Source organism: Palaemon carinicauda, chromosome 36 (genome assembly GCF_036898095.1).
Source record: "Palaemon carinicauda isolate YSFRI2023 chromosome 36, ASM3689809v2, whole genome shotgun sequence".
NCBI classification, from domain to species: domain Eukaryota; kingdom Metazoa; phylum Arthropoda; class Malacostraca; order Decapoda; family Palaemonidae; genus Palaemon; species Palaemon carinicauda.
The window spans coordinates 5,460,274-5,475,273 of NC_090760.1; the positions used below are offsets into that span (position 1 = coordinate 5,460,274).

At 39.4% G+C, this 15,000-nt stretch overlaps 1 long non-coding RNA gene across 2 annotated transcripts in view; it reads right to left on the reverse strand.

The window, feature by feature from the left end:
- LOC137628360 (uncharacterized) overlaps window positions 1–15,000 on the reverse strand; it is a 60,831-nt gene that overhangs the window by 41,740 nt on the left and 4,091 nt on the right. For both annotated transcript variants that reach the window (XR_011041348.1, XR_011041347.1), the window contains exon 2: window positions 12,824–12,840. This is a non-coding gene — a long non-coding RNA (uncharacterized lncRNA). The remainder of the gene's footprint in view (window positions 1–12,823; window positions 12,841–15,000) is intronic.

Here is a 15,000-nt window from a genome sequence, read left to right on the forward strand (position 1 = left end):
GTATTTTTTTTGCTCTTCGAAAGCCGGCTGTGAAGCTTTTTTTTATATTCTGAGTAAGTACTGTTTTTATTTATTTTTGTTAGGCGCGTTCATGAGTGATAGAAAGTTTATTGTTTATCTTTGATTATAGTACGATAGTTTAGTTTAGTTAGGAGTTTTCGTAAGCGTTTTTTTCTTTTTTATTGCAGGCCGTAGTTCCTCCTTTGGATTCCTTTATACTCCTTGGAGTTTTAGTTTGGCCTGGAAGGTGGTGTTTGCCAGCCGTGTGTATATTGTATATGATTAGCTTGATGATGACGACCCGGACCGGACAATGAATATAGGAATAGACTGCTGAAATACAGAATTTTTGAACGTTGATGACCCGGCTATAAAATACGGATTTCTCTCACGACAATTGATAACGACGACCACCGCATAAGATTGCATAGTCGAATTGGCCGTACGATAGTGTTGGCCAGTGCCAGTAGGCTACAACTTGCTTAAGGACTGTTGCGTGTGAACCAAGAGGTTCTCTTGGTTTGGCATTAATTTTTTGTGTTGCAGAATATGATTGGTGTTTAGTATTAAGTAATTTATTTAGTCTTAAGTGTGCTTTTGGTACTGTGCGTGGACTGACGGTGTTGGGTACATTAAAAGGATATTGTTTTTCCGATTGTTGGCGAGTTTTCGGTACCATCACGCACCGATATATACAGCGAATTTTGAGTGTTTTTTTTGTCTATTGAATTTATGATAAATTGTGATTGTTCCTGGGTTATGGCATATGGTGGATGGTTTGGTGATAAGTGATTTGTTCTAGTGTTAAGTCAGTTTAATGATATGTGTTCTGTTTTTGGTTGCGTTAATATAGTTTTAAGGCTATGTTTTGTTTTCATTTTCCTTCTGTCCAAGAGTCTAGTTTAAAGTAAAGTAAGGGGAAAGTTTGTGTTGTGGGATATTTTGGAAGTAAGAGTGATCAAGGGTGTGGGGGTTGTGTTTTGTATACATCCCGCTACATAAATTTGGCGCCCGAACAGGGACTTGAGAGGTGGGATTGAAGCTGGACTCTTTGACGAAGGACGGAATTAGGGTTAAGGTTGAAGAAAAATGGAAGGTAAATACGAGGCTTTGGAGGAGGAATTGCGGCATTATAAAGAACGGGAGCAGATGTGGATAGTTGAGAAAGAGAGGTTGCTAGTAGAGAATGAGAGGTTGAACTGGGAGAATGCGGCGATGCAGAAGGAGCTTAGGGAGTTAAAGGGAACTGTAGAGAGAGTGGAAGAGGGTGTTGAGATGAGGATGCGAGAAAATGAGAAACGAATGGAAGCTATGATGGGGCAAGTAATGGGGATGATGAAAACGGTCATAGGTGAAGGTGCAGTCGGAGGAGTGGCTTCTGCTTCTGGTAACGGGTTGATGGTGGAAGAGGATAGGGTAAGTGATAATGGGGAAGGTAGTGATAGTGATATTGAAAGTAAAGGGCCTAGACATAGTAAGATTGGAACGAAGGGTGATAGGAAGACTGAGAAGAAAGGTAAAGATAATGTGAAGAAAGAAAAGAAGAAAGGTCAGGGTGTGAGTGAGGATGATCATGATTGGGTGAAGGTGGTAAGTAAGAAAAAGGGTAAGAAGGGAATAGTTAAAGATAGGACTTTGAGTGTAGAACTAGATTCATTGTATTCAAATGAAGAAGAAGGCAACAAGAAGGGAGTAGACAGTGAAGATAGTAGTGAGAATGAAGTAGAGGAAGTTTGTAAGACAGTGTTTATGAGAGAGGTTCCTAGGTGTGAAAGGTTTAATGAACATAGCAGTAGGAATGTATATGACTTCTTTAGGGAATATGAAAAGTTTTGTCAGGCTAAGTATGGGGATAGTAAGAGAGTTTGGGCTAGGGAGTTGGGAGAATTTTTGTCAGGATATTTGTTGACGATGTATGGGGTGATAATGAGTGTAGGAGAGGTTGAGTATGAAAGTGTAAAGAATAGGATAATTGAACAGGTAAAACGTATGAAAGGTAGTGTTAGGTATAAGCGAAAAAATGATTTTGATGAAGCACGAATGAAGGTGGGTGAAGCAATCTCGATGTATGTATGTCGGTTAGAAACATTGGCTAGAAAGAAGTATGGGGACGAAGGAATAAATGAAAATAAGGAACTAATGAAGAAGTTTTTGGGTACAGTACCAGAGAGTGTGTGCGAGTTTATTAATTTGAAACGGAAGGAGAAAATGAGGTGGACTAGAGAGAGATTGACTTGGGATGATATTTTAGAGATAGTTGAGGATTACGAGTTGGATAGGTGTATGAAAGAAAGTAAATCTGTGAGTGTAAGAACTGGAATGGAGGAATGTGTGCCAGAATTTGGTAGTTTTAGAGATGCTGTTATGAGAGGGCCAATGAGGGCAGCTGATAGTGTAGTAGATAGAAGTGTTAGGGTGAGTAATGTAGGAATACCCATGGCGAGAAATGACGGGTTTAGACAGGGAAATCAAGTTTGGAAAGATAGAAGTGCTAGTACGCAGCAAGTTAGGTTAGGTAGTGGTATCTGTGAAGAGAGGTGTTATAGGTGTGGGAAGGTAGGACATAAAAAGAACGAGTGTAGATGGGCATTAGGAGCATGTTTCGGGTGTGGAGAGACAGGGCATCGTATTAGCGACTGTAAGAAAGAGAAAGTGGTTAAGTGTTATCGGTGTGGTATGACTGGACACATAGCGAGTGGATGCCGTAATAATCGTATGAATGTAATTTGTGGTAATTGTGGTAAGGATGGTCATTATGCTAGAATGTGCAAGGAGCCGCGGGGTAAGTGTACTGAATGTGGTGCAGATGGGCATGTAGCTAGGGTATGTAGGAAGAAGGGATCAAGTCAGCCAGGATGTTCGGGAAACTAATTAATCAGAGGGTTCAGCTGGGTGAGTCCTCGTGTGTGTGGGGAGTGAATGTGATGCATGTTCGTGAGGGTTTATTGCATGAAGATGTGATGGGAGAAAGAGCACATGATTGCATGAGTGTGAAAATGATTTTTAATGGTGTAGAGTTGGTTGGTTTGATTGATACTGGTTGTGGTGACAATTTAATGTTTAGGAATGCATATGATAAGGTAAAAGAGGTTTGTGAATTTACGGGATGTAAGGGTGAAGTAAAAGGTATTGGTAATTTGCGTATGCCTGTGCAAGGGAAGTTGCGGGAAAATGTTATGATTGGGGGGCTGATGATGGAGGATAATGATTTTTACGTGGTTGAGGGAGCGAATGAGAAATATGACGTACTGCTTGGGTATAAATTTCTGAAAAAATGTGGTATGATTGTACATCCAAGTGTGAATATGATTGAAATAAAGGTTAAAGGTAATATTTGTGGGGAATTTTATTTAAAGGAAGACGGCAGAGTGAGTACGAAGGTGTGGAAGGGAGTGCCGTTGGTAGCAAAGGAAAGTGTAAAGTTATCGGGTAAGAAAGGTGAGGTGATTAGTGTAAAAGTTGCATGGCCGAGCAGTCTGGGAATTTCAAATAGTGACAAGGATGAATATGTAGTGGAAGGTATGGAAGCAGGTAATTTGGTGAAAACGAGTGCGTATGTATATGATGGTGTTATGAATATGCAGGAACCCAAGGTGTATGTAAGGTTGTTGCCGAGTGTTAGGAGGAAGAGAGTACGTGGAATACGTGAGGGCGATTGCATGGGATGTATGTATACACTGATTAATGTAGAGGATGGAAGATATGTTAAGGCGAGACAGGTGATGTCTGGTAAGGTAAAGAACGATGACGATTGGGATTACGATACGTTGAAAGGAAGAATTAAGTTAGATGAGTGTGTAAGTGAGGTCGAAAGGGAACGATTGCTTAAGATGTTATGGGATAAGCGGAGAGTTATGAGTCTCGGTGACGATGATTGTGGGGGGTCAGACCTGCCAGAATTTAGAATAGTTCTCAGTGATGATACCCCCATATATCAGCGTCCCAGGCATTTTTCTCCGCCTATTGCCAAGGAGATAGAGGAGCAGTGTCAGGAATTAGAGCGTATGGGTGTAATAGAAAGGAGTGAGAGTGCCTGGAATAGCCCTATTGTCCCTGTACGAAAGCCTGATGGAAGTTTACGCATGTGTATTGATTATAGGAAGGTGAATGAGGTGACTGTTAAAGAACGTTTTCCAATGAATGTGGTGTCTGATTGTGTTTATAAGATGCATGGAATGAAAGTTTTTACTAAATTAGATTTGGTGAGGGGCTATTATCAGATGCCTCTAGCAGAGGGGAGCAGGCCCATTACCGCATTTTCAAGTACGAATTGTCACTTTCAATTTAAAAGGTTGAGTTTTGGTCTTGCTAATGCGCCTGCTGCCTTCCAAAGAGCGATGAATGTTGTATTGGCTGGTTTCGATCGACAGAAGGTGACTGTTTTTATAGATGATATTCTGATTGCGAGCGAGACTGTTGAGGAACATATGCGGTTGCTTGAGGCAGTGTTGATGCGGTTAATTGAAGTTGGTGTGAAAATTAAGCTTGAGAAGTGTACATGGTTGTCCAGGGAGGTGGAATTTCTTGGGCATGTAGTGGGTGAATCTGGTATAAGGAAGAGTGACAAGTTTGTGAATAAGGTGCGAGAATTTCCACGTCCCCGGACTGTGCGTGAGTTGCGAGGTTTTCTTGGTTTGGTTGAGTTTGGTCGCAAGTTTGTTAGAGATTGTTCAGGTATAGGGAAGCCTTTGAATGAATGGACGGGTAAAAGGAATAGTACAAAATTAAAATGGGATGATCGGATGATAGAAGCGTTTGAAAGGTTGAAGGAAGAGGCCGCGAAAGACGTCACTTTGGCATTTCCAGACTACAGTGAAAATGCGAGTATGCTAGAGTTGTATACGGATGCGAGTGGGGTGAGTATGGGTGGTTGTTTGGTTCAAATGCAGAGAGTAAATGGAGAAGAGCAATTGAGAGTAATAGCGTATGTTAGTAAAGCGTTTAATAAAGCTGAGCGGAAGTATTCGACGATTGACAGGGAATTGGCTGCAATACGATTTTGTGTGAAAGCATTGAAAGTATTTTTGTATGGTGTAAAATTCATTGTGCGTACTGACCATCAGCCCCTAGTGTATATGATAAGGAAAGAGTGTGTGAATGCAAGGGTTGCTAGGACCATAGAGGATTTGAATGAATTTGATTTTAGGTTAGAATATGTACCGGGAAATAAGAATGTGATAGCAGATGCGATGTCGAGGATGCATGGGAGGATGGAAGATAAAGAGAGTAATCTGAATTCTGAAAGGTTGCCTGAAGGTTTAGTTGTGGAGCAGAGTTGTGAAGGGGAAGATATGGTATATAAGTGTATCCTAATGGGTTTAAGTAAGTTAATACAAGAGGGGTTAGATACGGAAATACCAGGTAGCGTAAGCGAGCTTAAAAGAAGGGTGATGAATGAAGTGTCAAAAGAAATGGTATATGAGGAGGAGAGTACTGTACTAGAAGGGGGAGTATTATCAAAGATATTAATGGCGGTAAGTAGGTTGTATGGTGTAACTGTGTATTTGTATTTTGGATGGAATAGACCGATGGAATATAGGGCATGTAAGGAGAATGATAGGGAATATATTTTGAGGATTCAATGTAAGGAGGAATGTTGCAAATTGTTGAGTGAGAAGGATAATGGTGCAAGTGACCTTAATCTAAGATATGGGGGTATAGAGGACAGTGAACATGATGATGAACATATTGGTGAAGTGAGTGACAGAATTGAAAGGAGAGTAAATGTATGTATGCATGGTGTAAAAGGAAGGATGATGACGTATGTGAATATAAATGAGAATGAATATTGTAGTTTAATTGATACGGGTGCTCAAGTGTCATTAGTAAATGAGTCGGTTATCAGGGAAATTGAGAGGTACAATTGGGAAGTGAAAAGACAGTGTACGAGTGTGAGAATTCATGGAATAGGTCAGGGAAGTTTACTTGTTTGGGAAGAAGTGAGGTTGAAGGTGAAACTAGGGAGTATGGAAGTGGAACATAATTTTATTGTAATGGGAGAGAATGAAATGCCTAGTTGTTTTTTGATGGGAATAGATTTTTTGAGGTTGCACCATGTGTCAGTTGATGTTGGTAAGGGTTTGCTTTCAAAGAATGGCTGTAAGGTAATAGTAATCGAGGATAATAGTGTATTCATGGCGAATTTTGTTGGCATGATTGATATTGCAAAGAGTGAAGATGATTTGTTAAGCAAAGAAGAGGTGGAAGAAATGCAAGGTGAATGTTTCGAAATAAATAGGTTACGTGAATGTATTTTAAATGGTATTAGGGTGGAAGAATGGCCGTGTGATTTGGAAGCGTATAAGAAAGTTGTTAAAAGATTTATTGTTTGTAAGAATATTGTGTATTTTTTGCATAGGGGAATGGATGAAGATATATATGTTCCTGTATTCCCAATGCATGCAGCTGTAAGTATGTGTATGGTAGTGCATGACAGGTATGGGCATATGGGGAAGAATAAATTGTGGGAATGCATGCGAGAGAGGTTGTTTACGCCTGGGTTGAGTCAAATTTGTAGGGATGTAGCGACTACTTGTGAGGATTGTCAGAAGGGAAAATATCAGAGCATGCAAGCAAGTCCGCCTATTTTGAGGTTACGTATGAAAGAGCCATTTGAGATGTTTGTGATTGATTGTGTTTCGTTGCCTGTGACTGCGAGAAGACATGTGGGAATGATTGTCATGGTTGATCATATGAGCAAGTTTGCGTATGCCGTACCCATCAAGAATAAAAGAAGTGAGACTGTAGCGAGAATGGTAAGTCAAGTGATGTTGCCGATGAGTGTGTGTAAGCCTGCAAAAATGTTAAGTGACAATGGTCCGGAGTTTGTTGGATGGGAGTTTGAGCAGATGTTGAGAGAATGGGGCATTGAACATGTGTATTCGACTCCGTATATGCCAAGTGCGAATGGTTTGGCTGAAAGGACGGTAAGAACCTTGACAGAAATTTTGCGGATGATGAGTACAAGTGATAATGATTGGGATTTATATGTTGGGCGTGCGTTGTGGGCGTATAATGCGACGGTGCACAAGAGTACTGGTATGTCTCCGTGTAAGTTTGTGTTGAATTTTGAAAAGATAGTAAGACCGAGATTGAGTGTGTCCGAGAATGATAGAGATGTTTGGAAGAAAGCAAATGAGAGATTTGAAAGCTACAAAGTGGGAGAGAAAGTGTTAAAAGAAGTAATTGAAAAGGGAAGAATGAATGTCAATAAGGTACGTGATAAGTTTGAAGGTCCATATGAGGTGTTAGATGTTGGTTCTAGTGGGTTGAGTTATGTTTTAGGTAAAGTAAGTGTGGATGGTAGTGTGGAAAAGGTTAGGGCACACCACAATCAGTTGCGGAAATGGAAGGAGGTACCTAGATATATTCAGGAGAATGGTATGACTAAATGGCTAAAAACGAACAAGTATGAACCGAGTATGTGTGAGGCATTAGGTTTAGAAGATAAGCAATTGGTGTTAGTAGAGTATGGAAGGAAAAAGAAGTCTGAGAATTTTACTGGGGATAAAAGGCGGGAAAATTTTGTAGTTGTAGGCGGGAATCAGAATAAGCAGGACAAGGGTGTAAATGTACAGGTGAGTATGGAAGATAAATGTATTAATACAGATGAAACTTGGATGAGTATGAATGATACTTATAGTGTGTGTGGTTTTTCGTTAGATGAGGCAAGAGAACGTATGACGGACACGAGAATGAAAGATAGGAGAATGATAAGCAGTATGAATGATTCTTTTGTTAAAGTAGAAAATGGTTTAGATGTAATGGATGAATTGTTGACAGAAATTAGTGGGATTTTCGGGCCAGATGAAACTGAGGTAGATGAAATAGTGCATGATATCTTAGACGAGCAGAGCATAGACGGGAATAGTAATAGTACGTTGAATGAAAACGACATGGAAGAAGTGAATGAGAGAGTGCAGGTATATGAAGGCCCAGTTACTCGAAGCCGAGGCCCTGTTCCAGACTGCGACTGGGTAATAAGAAAATAGGTAAGTGTTGTGTGAGGATTTGGCAAAGTAAGGGGGGAGGAATGTGGAGGATTAATTTTAATTTAATTTATTTTTGTTTGCCAAATCGAGAGAGAGAGAGAGAGAGAGAGAGAGAGAGAGAGAGAGAGTGTGTGAGTGTGTTTATTTAAGTTTTGTCAGAGAGAGAGAGAGAGAGAGAGAGAGGAGAGAGAGAGAGAGAGAGAGAGAGAGTGTTTACAGTATTGGCTTTAGTTTTGTCACACAGAGAGAGAGAGAGAGAGAGAGAGAGAGAGAGAGAGAGAGAGAGAGAGAGAGAGAGAGAGAGTTGTTTTAGTATTGTTAAATAGAGACATTTTATTTGCTTTAGCTTTGTCATTAGAGAGAGAGAGAGAGAGAGAGAGTGTGTGTGTGTGTGTGTGTGAGCGAGTGTTTATTTACTTAAGTTTGTCAAACCGCAAGAAAGAAAGAAGCGTGTTTATTTGCTTTAGTTTCGTCAGAGAGAGAGAGAGAATTTCATTTGCTTCGTTTTGTTAGATCGCGCGTGCGCAAGAGAGTATGTGTGTATGTGCGTTTGTGTGTGCGTGTTTTGTGTGTCCGCGGTGCGCGCTGAGGAAAGGGTAATTAGCGAATGATTGTTTGAAGTTGGAAAGATTGTTGGTATAATTGAGGTTGTTTGTTTACTTTTTAGCTAGGATAGGGTGATGATGAATGTCTTGGGCGAAAGCATTGGATATCAAACGATAGAAGGAGTCGGCTGTGTATTTTTTTTGCTCTTCGAAAGCCGGCTGTGAAGCTTTTTTTTATATTCTGAGTAAGTACTGTTTTTATTTATTTTTGTTAGGCGCGTTCATGAGTGATAGAAAGTTTATTGTTTATCTTTGATTATAGTACGATAGTTTAGTTTAGTTAGGAGTTTTCGTAAGCGTTTTTTTCTTTTTTATTGCAGGCCGTAGTTCCTCCTTTGGATTCCTTTATACTCCTTGGAGTTTTAGTTTGGCCTGGAAGGTGGTGTTTGCCAGCCGTGTGTATATTGTATATGATTAGCTTGATGATGACGACCCGGACCGGACAATGAATATAGGAATAGACTGCTGAAATACAGAATTTTTGAACGTTGATGACCCGGCTATAAAATACGGATTTCTCTCACGACAATTGATAACGACGACCACCGCATAAGATTGCATAGTCGAATTGGCCGTACGATAGTGTTGGCCAGTGCCAGTAGGCTACAACTTGCTTAAGGACTGTTGCGTGTGAACCAAGAGGTTCTCTTGGTTTGGCATTAATTTTTTGTGTTGCAGAATATGATTGGTGTTTAGTATTAAGTAATTTATTTAGTCTTAAGTGTGCTTTTGGTACTGTGCGTGGACTGACGGTGTTGGGTACATTAAAAGGATATTGTTTTTCCGATTGTTGGCGAGTTTTCGGTACCATCACGCACCGATATATACAGCGAATTTTGAGTGTTTTTTTTGTCTATTGAATTTATGATAAATTGTGATTGTTCCTGGGTTATGGCATATGGTGGATGGTTTGGTGATAAGTGATTTGTTCTAGTGTTAAGTCAGTTTAATGATATGTGTTCTGTTTTTGGTTGCGTTAATATAGTTTTAAGGCTATGTTTTGTTTTCATTTTCCTTCTGTCCAAGAGTCTAGTTTAAAGTAAAGTAAGGGGAAAGTTTGTGTTGTGGGATATTTTGGAAGTAAGAGTGATCAAGGGTGTGGGGGTTGTGTTTTGTATACATCCCGCTACAGTGGTATACATACCCAGGATCAGGATTACAGGTGAGGGGGCTCGAATTTTCATTGGTTTTCATTGGTTGATCGGAGCTGCTATGGTATGGTGTCTGGTGTACGACGATCTTGGCCGGGAATACCAGTCTGTGACGTCAGCGGGGGACCTGAATTTTGATTGGCTGAGGCGCGCTCTGAGCCAGCTCAGACCACGCCTCAGCCAATCAAAATTCAGGTCCCCGATGACGTCACAGACTGGTATTCCCGGCCAAGATCGTCGTACACCAGACACCATACCATACCAGCTCCAGCTCAGAGCGCGCCTCAGCCAATCAAAATTCAGGTCCCCCGCTGACGTCACAGACTGGTATTCCCGGCCAAGATCGTCGTACACCAGACACCATACCATAGCAGCTCCGATCAACCAATGGAAACCAATGAAAATTCGAGCCCCCTCACCTGTAATCCTGATCCTGGGTATGTATACCACCCGACTGCAGCATCCACCTCACTCTCTACCTGAAGACGAGGAAGGACTTATCCTCGAAACACGTCGTAGTTTTTACTATTTTGTACCAAAAGTTTTACTTGTATTTTGTGAGAATATAATTGAAAAGTCTTCCCGATCTTGTCATTCACCTGACTGATGAATTTTTCAAGTCTGCTGGCCGATTGCAGCGCTCTAGAGAAGAGAATTATCCGGAAAATAGAAAAATTGGATAAGAAAATAAACTCTGCCGATGTTGGGTGACTTAGATCTTAAGGGGTGATCTATAAATTCAAGGGGGTGATTTAGATCTTGAAGGGGTGATGGGGGTGATTTTAGGTGGGGGTGATAGCTAAACCTTTTATTAACTAGTCAGTATGACACACCTTCCACTGTTTTTTATTAGAGTTCTCTTGCTTTAGGGTACACTTGGGAACGCTGCTATCTTATTTCTCTTCCTCTTTTTTTTTTTTTATAGTTTATATATAGAAAATTCAATTTAATGTTATTAATGCTCTTAAAATATCTTATTTTGATTGTATATTACTTCTCTTGTAGTTTATTTATTTCCTTATTTCCTTTCCTTACTGGGTTATATTTCCCTGCTGGAGCCCTTGGGCTTATAGAATTTTGCTTTTCCAACTAGGGTTATAGCTTGGCTTGATAATAATAATAATAATAGGTCATACTTTGCAATACCTCGTTAGTATGCCACGCTTTACATTAAGTACTTTCATTTCCTCACTGTGCTATTTTCCTTTGCAATATCCAGTCAGTATGCCAACACGTAACACTTACCAATCTGATTGCTATTTCATCTCAGACCGAGTAATTTAATTATATAATTTATTCTTTATTCATATTTTCTTTCATGTCTCGAACTGATATTTCGATTATCTTATCAGTATAAACCAAAAATACGTCAGACAATTTTTAATTCTCATGAAATCGATGTAACTGGGAGCTCGAATATGGGTAGATTGTTAGCGTGTTATAATATGAGTGTTTATCTTTTAAATAAACTATAGTTTTTTATGGAATGCATTACGAAAATTTGGGGAAAAATTTGGAAATGCAAAATTGTTTTATGTAGATTTTATATGTTAATGTATTAAGTGAAACTCGAAAAGGGTGGCTTCTTTAACTGATTTAATACGCTAGTTATTATTATTATTATTATTATTATTATTATTATTATTATTATTATTAGCTAGACTATAACCCTAGTTGGAAAAGCAGAATGCTATAATCCCAAGGGCTCCCTACAGGGGAAAATAGCCCTGTGCGGAAAGGGAAAAAGGAAATAAACTACAGGCAAAGTAATAAACAATCAAAAGTAAAATATTTAAAGAACAGTAACAACTTTGAAATAAATCTTTCATATAAAAAACTATAAAAACTCAAAAAAAAAAAAAAGAGAGAAATAAGATGAAATAGTGTAGTTGAGTGTACCCTCAAGCAAGTTACTCTGTGGGTATAAACTACCATTTGCCTGTGTTGTTGAATTTTCGGTATTTTCCGTATCCCCATCTTTCTATTTCCACTTATTCAATCTAACATTGGGAATATATTATTTACGTAATTAATTTATCATCCATGTATATAATTTTTCTTACGATGGCGCTCCACGGTAAATTAAGATATAATTTTCTTTAAAGATTAAAATGCCTAAACTATCAGTTACCAGTTGTTAAAACAATTCGTCTTCTAGCCAATAGAAAACGCATTAACGATGTCCAAACCTATGGCTGATTACGTGACCCGGACATTTTGCTTGACCGTGACCTTGACCATTGACTTTAAAAATTTACAGCTTTTTACATAACATTTAATCCCTGCAAGTTTCATTGATCTAAGATTAGAATTGTGTTATGAAGCTGGTACCAACAAACAAACAAAACACACACGAGCAAACACACAAACAGTGGGTATGATTTAACCTCCTTCCAACTTTGTTAGCACAGGTAATTAAACAGTGTTTTGCGACACCATCGCCACCAAAAGTTTTCACAATTTTAAAAAACGTGAGAAAAACGTCAGTTTCTATACCTTGAACCACAAAAATAATCCCTGATATGGGGAAAAAATTCCCCAAAAGTGGGGCCCTTGGTCGAAGATTGACTTCAGCCAAGCAGAGACTTCCACTATACTCTGCATTGCTATTGTTTTATCAGAATAGATACTCACCAGAACGTCAGCCGGGTAAGCCCAACACCCCACTGAGGTGCCTCACCACAGCAGTGACTTCTCCAGTAAACACTTTGATACTAGTGAAACAAAGTAACTAAAATACAAAGACCTATTATAATTGAATCTAAAAGTCTTACGTTACAAGAGAAGTATTGAAATCTACGCAACCAACCAGTCAGTACTGATGCCACATGCTTGTGTTACATTAAAGGACCCGAAATCCTTTAATATGTACCACCGCCAGGTTTCCACATGCAGACGTCACCAGCCAGGAGACACAGAAGGATATTTAGATTTGCAGAATTCAAGATGTATTAATAAATGAGATGCAAACTTGTTTTTACATCTACTTCATGTCTCCTGGGGGACCACCATTAAAGACTTGGGGTTTAATCTAAAAATGTCCTAGCTTTTTAAAGTCTCGGTAATACCCTCTTACCTGTTCAATCACACCATCTGCAAAAGAGAAAAAAAACATAATTAGTATCAACAAATATGGAGCTGATTATGATCAGCAAATTTTCAATGCATATCTCACTTAACATGAAAACTAATAATGATTTCAGTTTTTTTTTTTCAAGGAAATTCAATTGGTTTCTTGTTTTCTGAGTTACGGTAAGGTAAATTTGATAATTGATATCGACTACAGCATATAATTCTTCAAATATTTGAGATTGAAACTTTCTATGGCGAAATCTAGCGAATCAACAAAATCTGAGGTGTGCAAAGTCCCTATAACTTCGAAATCTAACTTCCTTTCACCAAGCCCTACAACAACGGCAACTGGTTTAGAGGTTGCTCATGATATGATCAGCACCCAGGACCCCTCTCCACCCACTCTAGGATCAGAGAGGGCAAGGCAATGGCTGCTCAGCAGGTAGACTTATGGGGTCCATTAGCTCATAAGAATGGTTAGCTTGCAGACACTGCAAGAAATTATCGTACTTCAGCGGATCTCGAATCCCAATCCAGCAGATCGAAAGGCAGGGAGGTTCTCAGAGAGAGAGAGAGAGAGAGAGAGAGAGAGAGAGGAGAGAGAGAGAGAGAGAGAGAGAGAGAGAGAGCGGATCTCGAATCCCAATCCAGCAGATCGAAAGGCAGGGAGGTTCTCCGAGAGAGAGAGAGAGAGAGAGAGAGAGAGAGAGAGAGAGAGAGAGAGAGAGAGAGAGAGAGAGAGAGCGGATCTCGAATCCCAATCCAGCAGATCGAAAGGCAGGGAGGTTCTCCGAGAGAGAGAGAGAGAGAGAGAGAGAGAGAGAGAGAGAGAGAGAGAGAGAGAGAGAGAGATTCTTAAAGCCGAATTAGCCTATCACATAACGAAAGTAAGTTTTAACCAAATTTAGTGGTGTCTACAGGATGTAGTTAGCCTGGTCTTTTTTTAGATAAATGCACAAGTTAAATATGCACAGACGAGCCAGAATATAATGAAAAGAATTGCACTAAATGAAAATAGAACTTAAATATACGTAAAATAATATTTTGGACGGTGTTCGCTGTATATTAGTAAAAATACCATAACATTTTAAATGGTTGTTTACTGACAATCCGTTCTTAAAATTTATGACTACATATTTCGAAAAAAAAAAAAAAAAACAGAATATACATTTTGTATGAATTTAAAAAAACGCTGGGTGACGACTCTTGAAACGTTAGCAACACTGTCTACAACCCCCCCCCCCCCTTCCGGCCCAGGACACACCAGGTAACCCCCCCAATATCTCAGACAACCCCGGAGGGGGAAGGAGGTGATTAGCAGTACACGACACTTGAGTTACACACAAAAAACGAGCAAAAATGACCAAAATTCACAAATTTGACCTTGATAAATGACCTTTAGACCTTGAAGATGACCCCAGGTGGTGTTGAAAATGTTACTATTGAACTCACCATCCTCAAAAACCCCCATTTTGATCCAGAGAACGTGTTTCTAGCCCTTCTAGAAGTCATTTTAGTCCAGACTCAAGTTAAAAACCCCGAGCAGGGGACGTTCCAGTCCTTAATTAAAGGAGTCTATGCTTGAAGGAGATACAGAGATATGTATGGATAAAAGCTCTTAGTTTTATTAGGAAATATAGGTTACGATATGAGAGAGAGAGAGAGAGAGAGAGAGAGAGAGAGAGAGAGAGAGAGAGAGAGAGAGAGAGAGAGAGCGCGCTATTGCAATTGTTACTGTGTGCATTGTTGAACTGTGGTTAACGAGTAAGAAACTAAATGGTAAAATATTTAGAAATTGATTTAAAAAGATCATGGCACAAAAAAAAAAAAAAAAAAAAAAACCTGATATTCGTAAGTTCCAACTACTTAACAACAAGGGCCAAGTTTCAACAATACTTGATATAGAAAGTGTCTCGAGTCCTACTGAAAGATATCATTAGTTACCTCCGCCAACGAAGTTGGTAGGTGGTTATGTTTTGGAACATTGGCCAAATAGTACGAATATTGGCCAAATGTCACGAACATTGGCCAAAAGGTACGAACATTGGAAAGATGCAACGAAAATCGACAAAATGGCAAAATTACACCAACATTCGTAAAATAATACGAGAATTTGTAAAATTGCATGAAATCTGGCAAAATAGCACGAAAATTTATACGTCCCAGATTTTTTATATTTCA